The following is a 13238-nucleotide window of genomic DNA, read 5'->3' as shown; positions in this document are numbered from 1 at the left end:
CTCTTCAAAGTTCTCATTCACATATATATGTATATATTTCGCCCATTTACATAAAATCCTGAACCAAAATATAACTTCTCATGCATACAATATACATCACTATTATCCTAATATACTTTTCCATATTTATTTCATAACACATTCAGCAAAATTACTTTGCATTTCAATACTTCAAATGTATATCATACTTCTATTCATACCTTTCTCAATTTTGACACATCATAAGCATGTTTCAATCCTCTCAATACCATCTGCTACAGCTTGATCGGGATCGAAATTCATTATATTATGAAAAACACATTTTAACTGTCAGAAATCATCACACTATCATTTTATCACTTTATGGCATGTATAGCTAGACTCACACGTGCTACGTTAGTCCTAGAATCGACTAAACCATAGCTCTGATACCAATAAAAATGTAATACCCTTATCCTGTAATCGTCGCCGGAATAGGACGAGACATTACCAGAAATTAGGAATCGGATTAGAACAGTAAAATTTTGAACCTTTTTCTTAAATAAAAGATCATTTATTTATATAACTAATAGACACAAACAAGGATCGAATTTAAAACTTATAAAAGTAAACTTCCATAAGATGCCATATTCGCATGGCTTATATACAATAGTCAAAATATCATTCTATTTATAGTCTATCCTATACATGCCATAAGCTAAGTCCAAATCACATGATTAAGAGTCAACGATCTACAAAAATAAACAGAGAAACATAACATTCAAAGTAAGCTTTCATAAGCTTAGTAAGTCTTAAGCAATTTAAACAGTTGAACTTAAAAACAAATCAAATGTTCGAAAGCACATAACACTTTCTGAGTACAATACTATTTGGCTGATTATGCACAAACACATATCATTTTACTCCGTTTATACTCAAACTCATACAAACATAGTATTTACAGGCTTCCGGAATAATGTCAATTCTTTCAAATTTCACTAGTGTATCGTTTCTTACCCACACTTACTTTCAACATTCATAGATAAATAGCATATCGAAAACTATCTTGTAACTTTGCATAATAACTGAATGCACACATATACAAATATACATATGAATTTACAACATCTTTTCATATGCTTCTCATTACACATTCTTAATTCCCGTCAGATCAATCTCACATATAATATATATATATCACATACCTGAATCACTTAATTTGTAATATGAGTTCAATTTATCATCTTAGCATAGGATCTCGTAGTCATATACATGCATTATCTATTATACATCTTAATTCAAGTGCAAGCCAAAGATCACAATTTACCTACTATACTCTTATAGTGGCATCGTCAATTATATACTAAAGGAAACTACTTAACACTTACTTCAGATATATTTGAATGGTTGTGAAATGGCTACTCGGTTACTTTCTCTTTTCCCTTATTCGAAATTGCCCCCATATGCTCTTGAGCTTTTAATTCAACAAATTTTAAACAAATCATTAATCGACTATTCAAATATTATTTTCAGAATATAATACATATATATTCGACTTTCACACATACAGATTATAGTAAGCTTATAAGAAATCAATAAGCAATTCATTAGCGAATTTTTATCAATGTTTACAATATAATCACAATTTCACTATAAGCTGACTTCCTGAGCAATAGTCACTAAATTATTTATAACTAGGACTACGAAACTCAAAATCAATTTCTGTAAATTTTTCATGAAAATAGACTCATTTATCTTTTATCCATAAAATTTTCGTAATTTTTGGTTTAGCCAATCAACACCAGATTTTTCCTAAAGTTTCCCTTGTTTCACTGTTTGACTAATCTGACCACTTTTTACTACGAAATAAATTTCTCATTGTACAAAATTCACAACATGTTCTTGTTTATTTCATTTGAAACTAGACTCATTAAGGAGTCTAAGCATATAAATTTCATCATTTGACTATTTTTATACGTTTTATATTGATTTTATAAAAATAGAACAGGGGATCTAGAAGTCATTTTGACTCTGTCCCACATTACTTCAAATATCTCATTATCGGAAATTCTTTTGCTTTTATAGTTTCTTTTATAAGAAACTAGACTCATCAAGCCTTAATTACATGATTTATTCAGCTTCTAACTCAACTCCCACAATTTATGGTGATTTTCCAAAATCACTTTACTGCTGCTGTCCCAAACAGATTATTACTAATTCACTCTTTCACACATCCTTTGCATACATATTATTTAAACATCTGTATCACCAATCAATTTCATTATATATATATCTATAATTTCACTTAAGCATTCAAATCGAACATAAATGAAGACATTTTTAATATAACAACTCATCAATTGTACAGGGCATTTAATTTGTAAAATCATACTTAATATATATTATGTTTTAGACATTGTAAAATCATCAACGATGCAAGTTACTAAATCAGCATAACAACATCACATTCGGATAGTATTATTAACCCAAAATCGACAACTTAATTAACACCAATTGGCAGTATAACAACATCTAAATTTAATTGTGAAATCAACAGATTCGGATAGCTACATTTACTAAATAAAACAACATATATGGTAGTGCATCGAACAATGAATTTAACACATTCGGACAGCTACATTTACCAAATAAAACAGCATAAATGATGATGCTTTGAATAGTGAATCTAACACATTAGAACAGCTTAATTTTAAGCTCACTATCAATTAATTGGTGAGTGAATAGCATATACAAATGTTGCATTTATAGCATGTTTTAATCAGTTTAAATAAGAGGAATTGAATGCTAAAATTTTCGACATTCGGACCGCAAATATCTCTTTCAGACAGAGATAAGGTTAACATTTAACAACTAATATTTTTCCTTATTTACAACAGCAGCAAACCAATTACACCAGAATTTAATGCACTTTCAATACAACAACTACATGCTGAAGAAATAGACATTCATGCGGCAGATTTCAACAGCAACTTATGCATTTATTCATCAAAATTTTTCTTCACTTCTAACTGCAGTATTTTGCTAAAAATATCATGTATTTTAAGCTACTAAACTCTACTTAACAGTCCTATTAGCCAAACATTACTTGCATGTAATAAATATATTTTAAACATAAAAAAATTTACAAAGTTTCCTTTGAAGAACTTACTGAACAGCAGTCGAGCCCACCCTTGAACGATATCCTTCCTCTTCTTGCTGCTACCGAATTTCTTATGGAACCAGCTCCTAATTGAGCTCAAAATTAACATGCAACAGCTTTCCTCTTCCTTCTAATTTAGCTCCCCCAAATAACCCAAATTTAAAACATGGAATAGGTAGCATTCAAACCAATCATCCAAACTATGCATAATTTTTCAAGAATTTCTTAGTACTTACCTCATTATAGCCATCACCTAAGCTGAAAATTTAAGCAAAAATTTCCTTCTTCCTCCCTTCTAGTTACGGCAATGGAGGAGTAAAAATGGATTCCCCTTCGTTTTTCCTCCCACTAACTCTTTATCTTATTTTATATATTAAAATGCTAATACTGTAACGCCCCAATTTTCGGGAATTCTGTGAATGTTGGCATAAGTTTAATTATTTTAGTGGGCCTCTAGAAAGCCAAGCTTAAGATAGAACCCGACAATTTTAGTTAATTTTTGTTCCATAAGAAAAAGGGGGTGAAATTATGAAATAGAACCTATGTGAAAATGTTTGAAAATGCTATAGGCTAAATTGAAGTGGCCAAATAAATAGGAGTGCAAAATAGGAGGATTTGCATGAAAAACCTCCCATTTTACATGAAGTGGCCAGCCATCATGTTGTTGTAGACAATATGAGCACTTGATATCCATAATTTATGGTACAAATTGATACAAATTGATAATGGGTTAGGTAAATGTTCCATGATAATGGATTAGGTAAATATTTCATGATAATGAGTTAGGTAAATGTTCCATGATAATGGTTTAGGTAAATGTTCCATGATGGGCATTTCATGTCTTTTGTATTAAAGAATTAAATGGATGAAATATGAAATTTTATTAAAAGAAAAAGGGGTGAAAAGAACAAAGTTTTGTCCATCTTTGTTCATCATAGCCTAAAGTTAGAGAAGAGAAAGGAGAGGAGAAAGCTCTTGAAGGTAAGTTCATGGTAGTTTGCTTCTATCTTGATGGTCATGAGTTCTTCTTGATTCTACCTTAACTCTTGAAGTATATTTTGATTTTTAGTTGTGTTGTGAGCATTTAGTCATGAATTAAAATGAAGGAAATGGTTGTTGTTTCATGTTCTTTTGATGAAAAATGGAAGATAGGTGAAGTTGAGACAAACAAATGAGCATGCATGTGCCTTAGATGTTAAAGGGAAAAATCAGCTAATATGTTGTGCTTTAAAATGATGAAATGGAGATTATTCTTACGTAAAATCATAGATATGTGATGATTGATTGGTGATATACATGTTTAAATAACATGCATGCAAGGTATGTGTGAAAGAGTGATTTGGTAATAAATCTGCTTGGGACAGCAGCAGTAACGTAACTTTGGAAAATCACCATAAATTGTGGGAGACGAATTAAAAGCTGAATAAATTATTTAATTAAAGCTTAATGAGTCTAGTTTCAAATGGAATAAACTAGAACATATTTTGAATTCTGTACAATGAGAAATTTGATTCATAATGAATAGTGGTCAGATTAGTCAAACAGTGAAACATGGGAAACTTTAAGAAAAATCTGGTATTGATTGGGCAAGCCAAAAATTCTGAAAATTTTATGGATAGAAGATATATGAGTCTATTTTCAGGGAAAATTAACGGAACTTGATTTGGAGTTTCGTAGCTCCAGTTATAAATGATTTAGTGACTATTGCTCAGGAAGACAGCATGCAGTGAAATTATGATTATGTGGTAAACATTGACAAAAAATTGTTAATGAGTTGCTTATTGATTTCTTATAAGCTTACTATGACCTGTAGGTGTGGTTGGCCGAATATTGTAAGGGGTTAATATGTAGTTCGTATTTGAATAGTTAGATTAACGTGTTAGTAATCCAATTGTAGGCAGTTCGTGTGTGGATCTCGTCAGCATATCGTCGCAAACAGGTGTGTAGCTAACACCCTCTTTCTTAGTCTAGATCGGCAAAAGCCGAAAAGCTGAAATGCCGAAAACCGGTATTTTGTAGATTTGCGAGTGTGCGAATGCTCGTGAGGTAAATCGATTAATGTTTTTGGTAAGCTGCAATGTTTGGACTGCAAAGTGCATGATTTCTGTGCCCTCGATATTTTGGGCTTAATGGGCCAAAATTGGAATGATGGGCCAACGGGCCCAATTCGGTAAGAACCCTCGGTATGTGATTCTGTTAGTACGTGAAAAGTAGGAATATGCATGAAAAACCCTAAAATAGATAAATTACTGAAATACCTTTAAAAGTGGAAAATTTACAGTTTTACCCCTAGGAGATAAATTACCAAAATACCCCTAGGGTTAAATTAACCTTAATGCATGTTTGACTGTTGTTATTTACTGCATGCCATGTTGTTATTATCTGATGCATGGGACTGGGATATTGACGGAGGAAGTACTGAAAGTGGCTTGTCCACGTACTGGAAGCTTTGCCTCAATTTACTGTTAACTGAGCAGCAAGGCTGCAACTGTGGAGTGTTGGGCTGGGTGGGTTGAGCTATTCCCCACATGGAGTGTATGGCTGGTACGGGTGGAGTGTAGTGGTTGGTGGGTTGAGTAGTCTCCCCAAATGGGCTTGCATATGTTTACTGATGTTGCATGTATTTTGAAATGGGCCTATGGGCCATACTGTTATCTGAATAAGGGGCTAAGGCCCAGTTTATTGTAATCTGAAAAGGGCTCTGGTCTAGTACCATTGTTACCTGAATGGGCTTAGGCCCAATAGGCTTGAGCTGACTTGCGCTTTGAATGGGTTTTCCTTACACACTGAGTTTCCCCAAACTCACCCCTTTTATTTTCATCCACGCAGGAAATCCCCAACCATAGTGGGCTTGGGAGCTGTGAGGGAATTCGGAGTGGCCACCCGTTCTGAAAGTTTGATTTTCTTCTGGTGAACTGGACATCCTTTTATTTACGTTTGAAGTTTTGGGTTTTTAAATGTAATAAGGCCGCTTAATTATTTTTAATGGTTTTAATATGTATTACTAAGATAGGTATTACTTATTTTAACTGTTGAAATTGGATAGCTTTAGGGCGCGTTTTCAAAAACAACAATTGATTTCAAAATAACACGACAACAAGAAAAGCTTCCGCAATGAAAGTATTTTCCAAAATTAATCACTTTTCCTAAAAATGACTTAATCGAATCGGTTTCCTAGAAATATCCATGACGTTAAGGTGTGGCAATGGCGGTATGCATGTCTAGGATTGGATCCGAAGGGAGCTTGGTACTTAAGCAGTCCGATGGACTCACCACCTCTTTTCCGGTTTCCTACCTGGTGCACAGCTTCCATTCACTTTAACCTTTAATGAATTAATCTTTTGAACATCAAGTACGATTTTCTGGACTTAGAATGGAATTTTTTTTTACGTTTTTGATGTGGCATACCGGATCCGGTCATAACGTCTGGGCCGGGTTTGGGGTGCTACAAATATAAAACACATATATATTAATCAATATCATGGCCGGCCACTAAAAAAATTGGCTAATTTGACATGCAAGTCCACCTTTTTGACAACATGCATTAATAGACCACTTTACAATTTAGCTATCACATTTCACAATTGTCTCACATAAGTCCTATTTAATAAATTTCACATTCAAATAACAAAATTTAAGGTATGTATCTTTTTCACATGCATGTTCACATACAATAAGCATAAAATACAACGGTTAATTATTTTTATGACTCAGTTTTGTGGTCCCGAAACCACTTTCCGACTAGGGTCAAATTAGGGTTGTCACAGGGGTTATGAGTTATGAGTTTAGGGCTTAAATGGATAGGTGTTGAGGGTTTAGGGGTTATAGGATTAAAGGGATAGGGGTTAGGGGTTTAAGGTAATTAATTAATTAGTGTGAAAATTTTGAAATACTATTGTTTAAAATAATTTTAAAGTTTTTTTTAGGTATATGATTGGTTTTTTTTAATTTATATATTAAATAATTTCAAAATTTAAAGATTTCAAATTTAGAATAATATTTAAGATTTCAAATTTTAAATAATTTTCAATATTTTAAATTTTATCTAATTCTTTTAAATAATAGTTATATTTTTAAAAAATTATTTATTTAAAAGGAAAAAATTAAAACACTATTATTTAAAATAATTTTAAAGTTTTTTAGGTATATAGTTGATTGTTTTTTAATTTATATTATTTTTAAATTATATATTAAATAAATCTAAATTTTTAAGGCATTAGTGGCGGTTTTTACAAAACGCCACAATAGGGTACTTATTACCGGCGTTTTAGTAGAAAACGACGCAAATATGTGTTATGTTTTCATAAAACGGCAACGTGTTGCTCTTGTTATTAGTGGCGTTTACTGAAAAAGCCACAAAACATGATAAGCGGTTAGCAAAACGACGACGTTTTATCATTTTTATTTAGTGGCGCTTTCATAAAACGCCGAAAATTTGTATTACAAATCCTTGAAACGACGTTGTTTTATCATTGTTGTTAGTGGCGTTTGTTCCAAAACGCCGCAATAAGCTATGCGTTACCGGCGTTTGTTTAAAAAAGCCACAAATATGTGTTTTCGTGAGTAAAACGTCGCCATTTACTTTGTCTTTAGTGGTGCTTTGTTGAAACACCGCAAACAGTATTCAATTTTCTAGCTAAACAGCGTCGTTTTTTTCCACCTTTTTATCCTCAAAATTACACCAGAAAAACCTTAAGTGTTTTTCCCCTAAAATTTTCCCTTCTAACCCTAAATTTTCAACAAATCGATCCCTAAACCATCTCTCTATCGCCGGACCCGACCATCTGTTGTATCGCCGTCGACTCGACCATCTGCTGCATCACCTTCGCAGTCCTCTTTCCCAACCAATTGGTAAGCCGAAACCCTCTCTCAACTCTGTCACCCATTTTCTTCTCGGTTCTCAAAAAAAGTCTTGCTTTTCCTTCTTTTCCTCAAAGTATAATGCAAATCCCATGAAATAAAAGGTTTACTATGAAGGCTAACTATTAGCAGTGGAGCATATATAGTATTAAACTTTGACTACATACGTAAATCATTCATATTATGTGCATTTCTCTAGAAACTGCTTCTGACAATAAAGGTGGATTTCTGTTGTAAATGCTTTTTATTTGGTATAGCATCTCACTCCATTTTAAGCATAGTGTATGTGTCGATTTTAGACGCTATGTGAAGGTGCAATAGGACAGTTTATTTATTAACAGTGTTTATGTGCATGCAGGTGAAACTGTTAAGGTACTAGAAGTAAATGGAAGTAGTGGTAGAAAAGAAAAATCTGGCCCTATACCAATAATAATACCTATAGTTCTGAAGATGTCTGAATTTGATCACAAGGTATGGGTTCTTTCTCATTCTACTTTTATGCATCCAGCTTTAACTAGTAATGCACATGAAGGTTGTAGGTGAGTTAAATTTGTTTTAGTAAATAAAGCTGTCTCAAATTGCTAAAATTTGAGCAAATGGAGGAGACACCTATTAATATTCACATTTAGCCACTACAGGAAAATAGGGCTTTAGCGGCGTTTTTAGTGGCGTTTGAACAAAAAACGCCGCAAATATTTTTTATTAGCGGTGTTTGCAATAAAACACCGCAAAAAACAGAGCAATAGCAGCGTTTTTGATCCAAACGCCGCTAAAAACTGAGCAATAGTGGTGTTTTTGGCCCAAACGCCGCTAAAACTATACAATAGCGGCACTTTTGGAAAAATGCCGCTATAAGTCGAGGTTTTAGTGGCGCTTCTGCAAAAACGCTGCTATAGGTCGAGGTTTTAGCGGCGCTTTTGGAAAAACGCTGCTATAGGCCGAGGTTTTAGCGGCGCTTTTGGAAAAACGCCGCTATAGGCCGATGTTTTAGCGGCGCTTTTGGAGAAACGCCGCTATAGGCCGAGGTTTTAGCGGCACTTTTGGAAAAACGCCGCTATAGGCCGAGGTTTTAGCGGCGCTTTTGGAGAAACGCCGCTATAGGCCGATGTTTTAGCGGCGTTTATAGAAAAACGCCGCTATAGGCCGATGTTTTAGCGGCGCTTTTGGAAAAACGCCACTATAGGCCGATGTTTTAGCGGCGCTTATGGAAAAACGCCGCAAAAAAGTAATTTAGTTTATGGGTTATGGTTTAGTGTTTAGGGCCTAGAGTTTAGGATTTGAGATTTGGGGTTTAGAATTTAGAGGTAAATATGGTAAACTACTTAACTTGTGTATCTTGGATTTTTTTATAATATAAATCTAAATAATATAAATATAAATTATTATTTTAAAAAATAGGTACATATATATGTTTTAGGGGTTATGCTATTAGGGATTAGAGGTTATGATTAATGATAAAAAAATTAATTTATTTTAGAGTTTTGGTAAGCATTAAGATTCTATTTGAATTACTTTTGTCCCTTGTTATATATATATATTAAACTTCTAATATATATTAAGATTATAATATATATTTAAGGTGTAAGTTTAGGTTAAGGGTTTAAGGAAATGATACTATTAGCTAGCTAGAAATTAACTGAAGAACATTTGGATTTTACTAAGATTCAAGCTATTTTGTATATACTCATATTATTTAATATAAGAATATAAACATATATACATGTGTGTTTTAATTTGTACTACACTAACATTGGCCACACGAATTCCAAAAAATATGTCTACGAATATTATGGTTTAGGGTTAACAATTTTTAAAGTACACTTTATAGTTTGGGCTTTATGGTCTAGGAGTTATGGTTGGTTTAGGGGTTACCGAATGGTTTTGGGGTTTAACGTTTGGGGTTAGGGGTTTTGTGTTTGTGGGCTAAGGCTTAGGGTTTAGAGTCTAAAGTTTAGGGTTTTAAATTTAGAGTATAATTTTGGATTTTAATGTAGAAGATAAATGTATATAAGATAAATATATATAAATTATTATTTTAAAAATATATAAATATATATATGAAAAGTGGTTTAGTGTGAAATTGTGTACATGAACTGTAATTTGATCTAGATCTTGTAAAATATTTAATTAATTTTGATATAATAAATAGCATCATGTTTTTATTTAATTAATTTATATGCATACATAATATGTATTTTAAAATGTGTATTAAATCAAAAATAAAATTTTAACTATAGTTAGGGTTTAATTAGAGTGTAAGTTTATAGTTTGAGGTTTAAAGTTTAAGGTATATTATTATTGAAGACTGAACCAGTATTTAGAATTTTATGATATTCTTGCGAATTTGTACTAAACCTAATATATTGAAGATTGAAATATATATTTTGTACATCACAGTAACATTATTTAGATATAATTTAAAAGAAATTCTAAATATATATAGTTTTAAATTTTGATCAATTTTTATAAAATATTCACGTATTAGTGGCGTTTATACATAAAACGCCGCAAAAGATAAGAAATAGCGGCCTTTTTTTAGAAAACGCCATAAAACTTCAATATACATTAGAGTAAAACGGCATCGTTTCCTCTGAATAGTAGCGGCTTTAGCAGCGTTTCTAATATAAACGTCACAACTCGTATTAGAACGGCGTCGTTTTGTTGTGTAGATAAAAGGGCATTAGTGGCGCTTTACTGAAAACGCCGCAAAAGGAATCATTACCGGCGCGTTTCTGAAAACGCCACAAAATTTCCTTATTTGAAACGGCGTCGTTTTTTCTCTCCTGTGGTTTATGCCCTTTACCCGAAATCAGTTTCGATTTTTGCTAAGTAATTTTCCCCCATTTCGTCTCTTCCTTCCCTAAATCCCTAAAACAGAAAACCCCTCTTTCTTTTTCCCCAAATCATCCCCTAATTCCCCAAACCCAAAATCCCTAACATTTTTCCCAAGTCCCCTTCTTTTCCCTTAATCTGTTCCCCCATCCCCGAAATCCCTAATTATTTTCCCTTTCCTCTTATCGACGGTGATATGCTTCATATTTAGGGTTTTAGCCCAATGATCATCAACTGAAAAACATACAAGAAGAAAGCCCTATCGATTCATTTTATCGACAAATCAGGGTTAGTTGATTCGTACAAAGCTCAATTTCTGAATGTTATGAAAAAGTAGCAAAGCACTTCTCTCTCACTCGATTTCGTCTGAACCAGAACCAGAAGAGCCAACTCTTCATACGTCAATATACACCGATCGATCCCAAACTTTCTGGTAACTGCTAAGCCATATCGCTTTTTTCTTTCACTTTATTCGTTGGGTCCTTGAAGCTTCAACAGTATTTCTTTTCTTTCCTTAAAATATCGTCAATGATGAACTGGCGGTAAGGTCAGCCTATTGAATTCGAAAATATTACTTAAACCAAAAGTCACCTTATAGAACACTGAATTTAGTTCAACTATGGTCTAAACCAATTAATCTAATCCTTCAGTTTTTGCGTGTTAAAGCAACTCAACTTTCGTACTTGGGGCGTTTGTTTTGTTTTGTTTTATTTTCCTTGTGTGGTTTTGTTGTTTGTTTTTTCATGTATTACTTGCCTTTTTTTGGTTTGAAATGGTTTGAAATGGGTTTGATCTAGATGGTTATACCCTTGTTTTAAGTAAACCCAATACCGGGTCTGGTGTTTCTAGTGCTGTTTTTAACTTAACCACCACAATTATTGGTGCTGGAATCATGGCTTTAGCTACTACTATGAAGGTTTTGGGGCTTGTTTTAGGCAATTTTTTGGATAAACCTAGTTGGGATTTTGTCTGAAATTAGCGTCGAGATGTTGATTAGGTTTGCAGTTTCTTGTAAAGCTAGATCTTATGGGGAAGTTGTGCAAATTGCAATGGGGAGAACTGCTAGGGTTTTGTCTGAGATTTGCATAATTGTCAACAATGCAGGTGTCCTGATAGTTTATTTGATTATTATGGGTGATGTTATGTCTGGTTCGGTTCGTCATATTCGGGTTTTCGATAAGTGGTTAGGACATGTTTTTTGGGATCATAGGAAGTTATTGGTTTTGGTTGTTATGGTTGTTTTTCTTGCTCCATTTTGCATGTTAGATAGGATTGATTCATTGAGCATGACTTCGGCTGCTTCGGTAGCTCTCGCTGTTGTTTTCGTTGTGGTTTGCTTTGCTGTTGCATTCATTAAGCTTATTGAGGGGAAGATAAAGGCTCCAAGGATGAGCCCAGATTTTACGTTCCCTGATTAAGCTTATTGGATCTACTATGATCCCAAATATATGGACAGTTTTCAAATTTACTGGAGCAACAATAGCTGTTTCCTTAGGTTTTACGTTCCCTGCTATAATTGCATTGAGGATAAGTCACCAAGAAGAGAGCATGAGCTTGAGCAGAGTAGAAAAATTTTTGTCGTGGTTAATGTTAATACTGGCTGTGATAGTTAGCATTGCTGGAATAATAGGAAATATTTATACCAAATTGCAATGATAATATGTATACAATGTAACTTACTGTCTTTTAATGGTATTGAGCTTGGTCCTATTTCTCCTCACAATGGTCTTCATTAGGGTGACTCTTACTTATTGTCTTTCCCTAGAATTTTAACTATGATTTTTAGTGGAAAATCCGGCAACTTCGGTTATTCCAACAAAACCAGCCCTTTGTCCCCTTATTTGTCTCTCTTTTATATTTTTCTCTGTTTTTTTACTTAATTCGAATTTTTAATTTTCGTTCTCATGATACCATTGTTGACGTAGCTTTATTTTTTGTAATTCTTGTAGCTTCTATTTTTTTATCATTTTATTTGTTTATTCCCACCTGTTATTAGCAAATATAATTAATATTATACCAATCATTAAATATTGTTTATTTTTAGAACTCATTTGATTGTTTTGTCGACCAGAAACAGACTTCTGTTCTTCAAATGCAATGAGTAGGGAAGTCTCTCGACATTATTAGAGATCAATCCCAAGCATCTTCAAATAAACCCTGAAGAAAACATTTCCAATTCAATCAAGGTAAACATTGTCTTCCCTAACATTTATGTTTCTTTCAACATGTTTTTCCTTTTATGTTTTTTATGTTTATGATGAAAGATTCAACATCTCTAGAAACTGAATCATACATTTTTTCTGCTAGGATTAGCAATCTAGTATGAATCATGTAGAAGCTTACTTATCTTTTATTTGCAAGAAACAGATTTAGGTAATGGAAGATGTATGCCTGTGTGTTTGTGTCTCTATATATGTATGTATTTGGT

The 13238-nt window shown here is 33.0% G+C and overlaps 1 pseudogene; it reads left to right on the top strand.

Annotated features, from left to right (window-relative positions):
• Positions 1–11591: 11591 nt before the first annotated feature.
• Positions 11592–12228, top strand: LOC107952217 (amino acid transporter AVT6E-like; annotated as a pseudogene).
• Positions 12229–13238: the final 1010 nt, after the last annotated feature.

The sequence above is a fragment of the Gossypium hirsutum genome, chromosome A02 (assembly GCF_007990345.1).
Source record: "Gossypium hirsutum isolate 1008001.06 chromosome A02, Gossypium_hirsutum_v2.1, whole genome shotgun sequence".
In the NCBI taxonomy this organism is placed as follows: Eukaryota; Viridiplantae; Streptophyta; class Magnoliopsida; order Malvales; family Malvaceae; genus Gossypium; species Gossypium hirsutum.
Note: the sequence above shows the minus strand (reverse complement) of the source record. Positions and strands in the feature narration are given on the sequence as shown.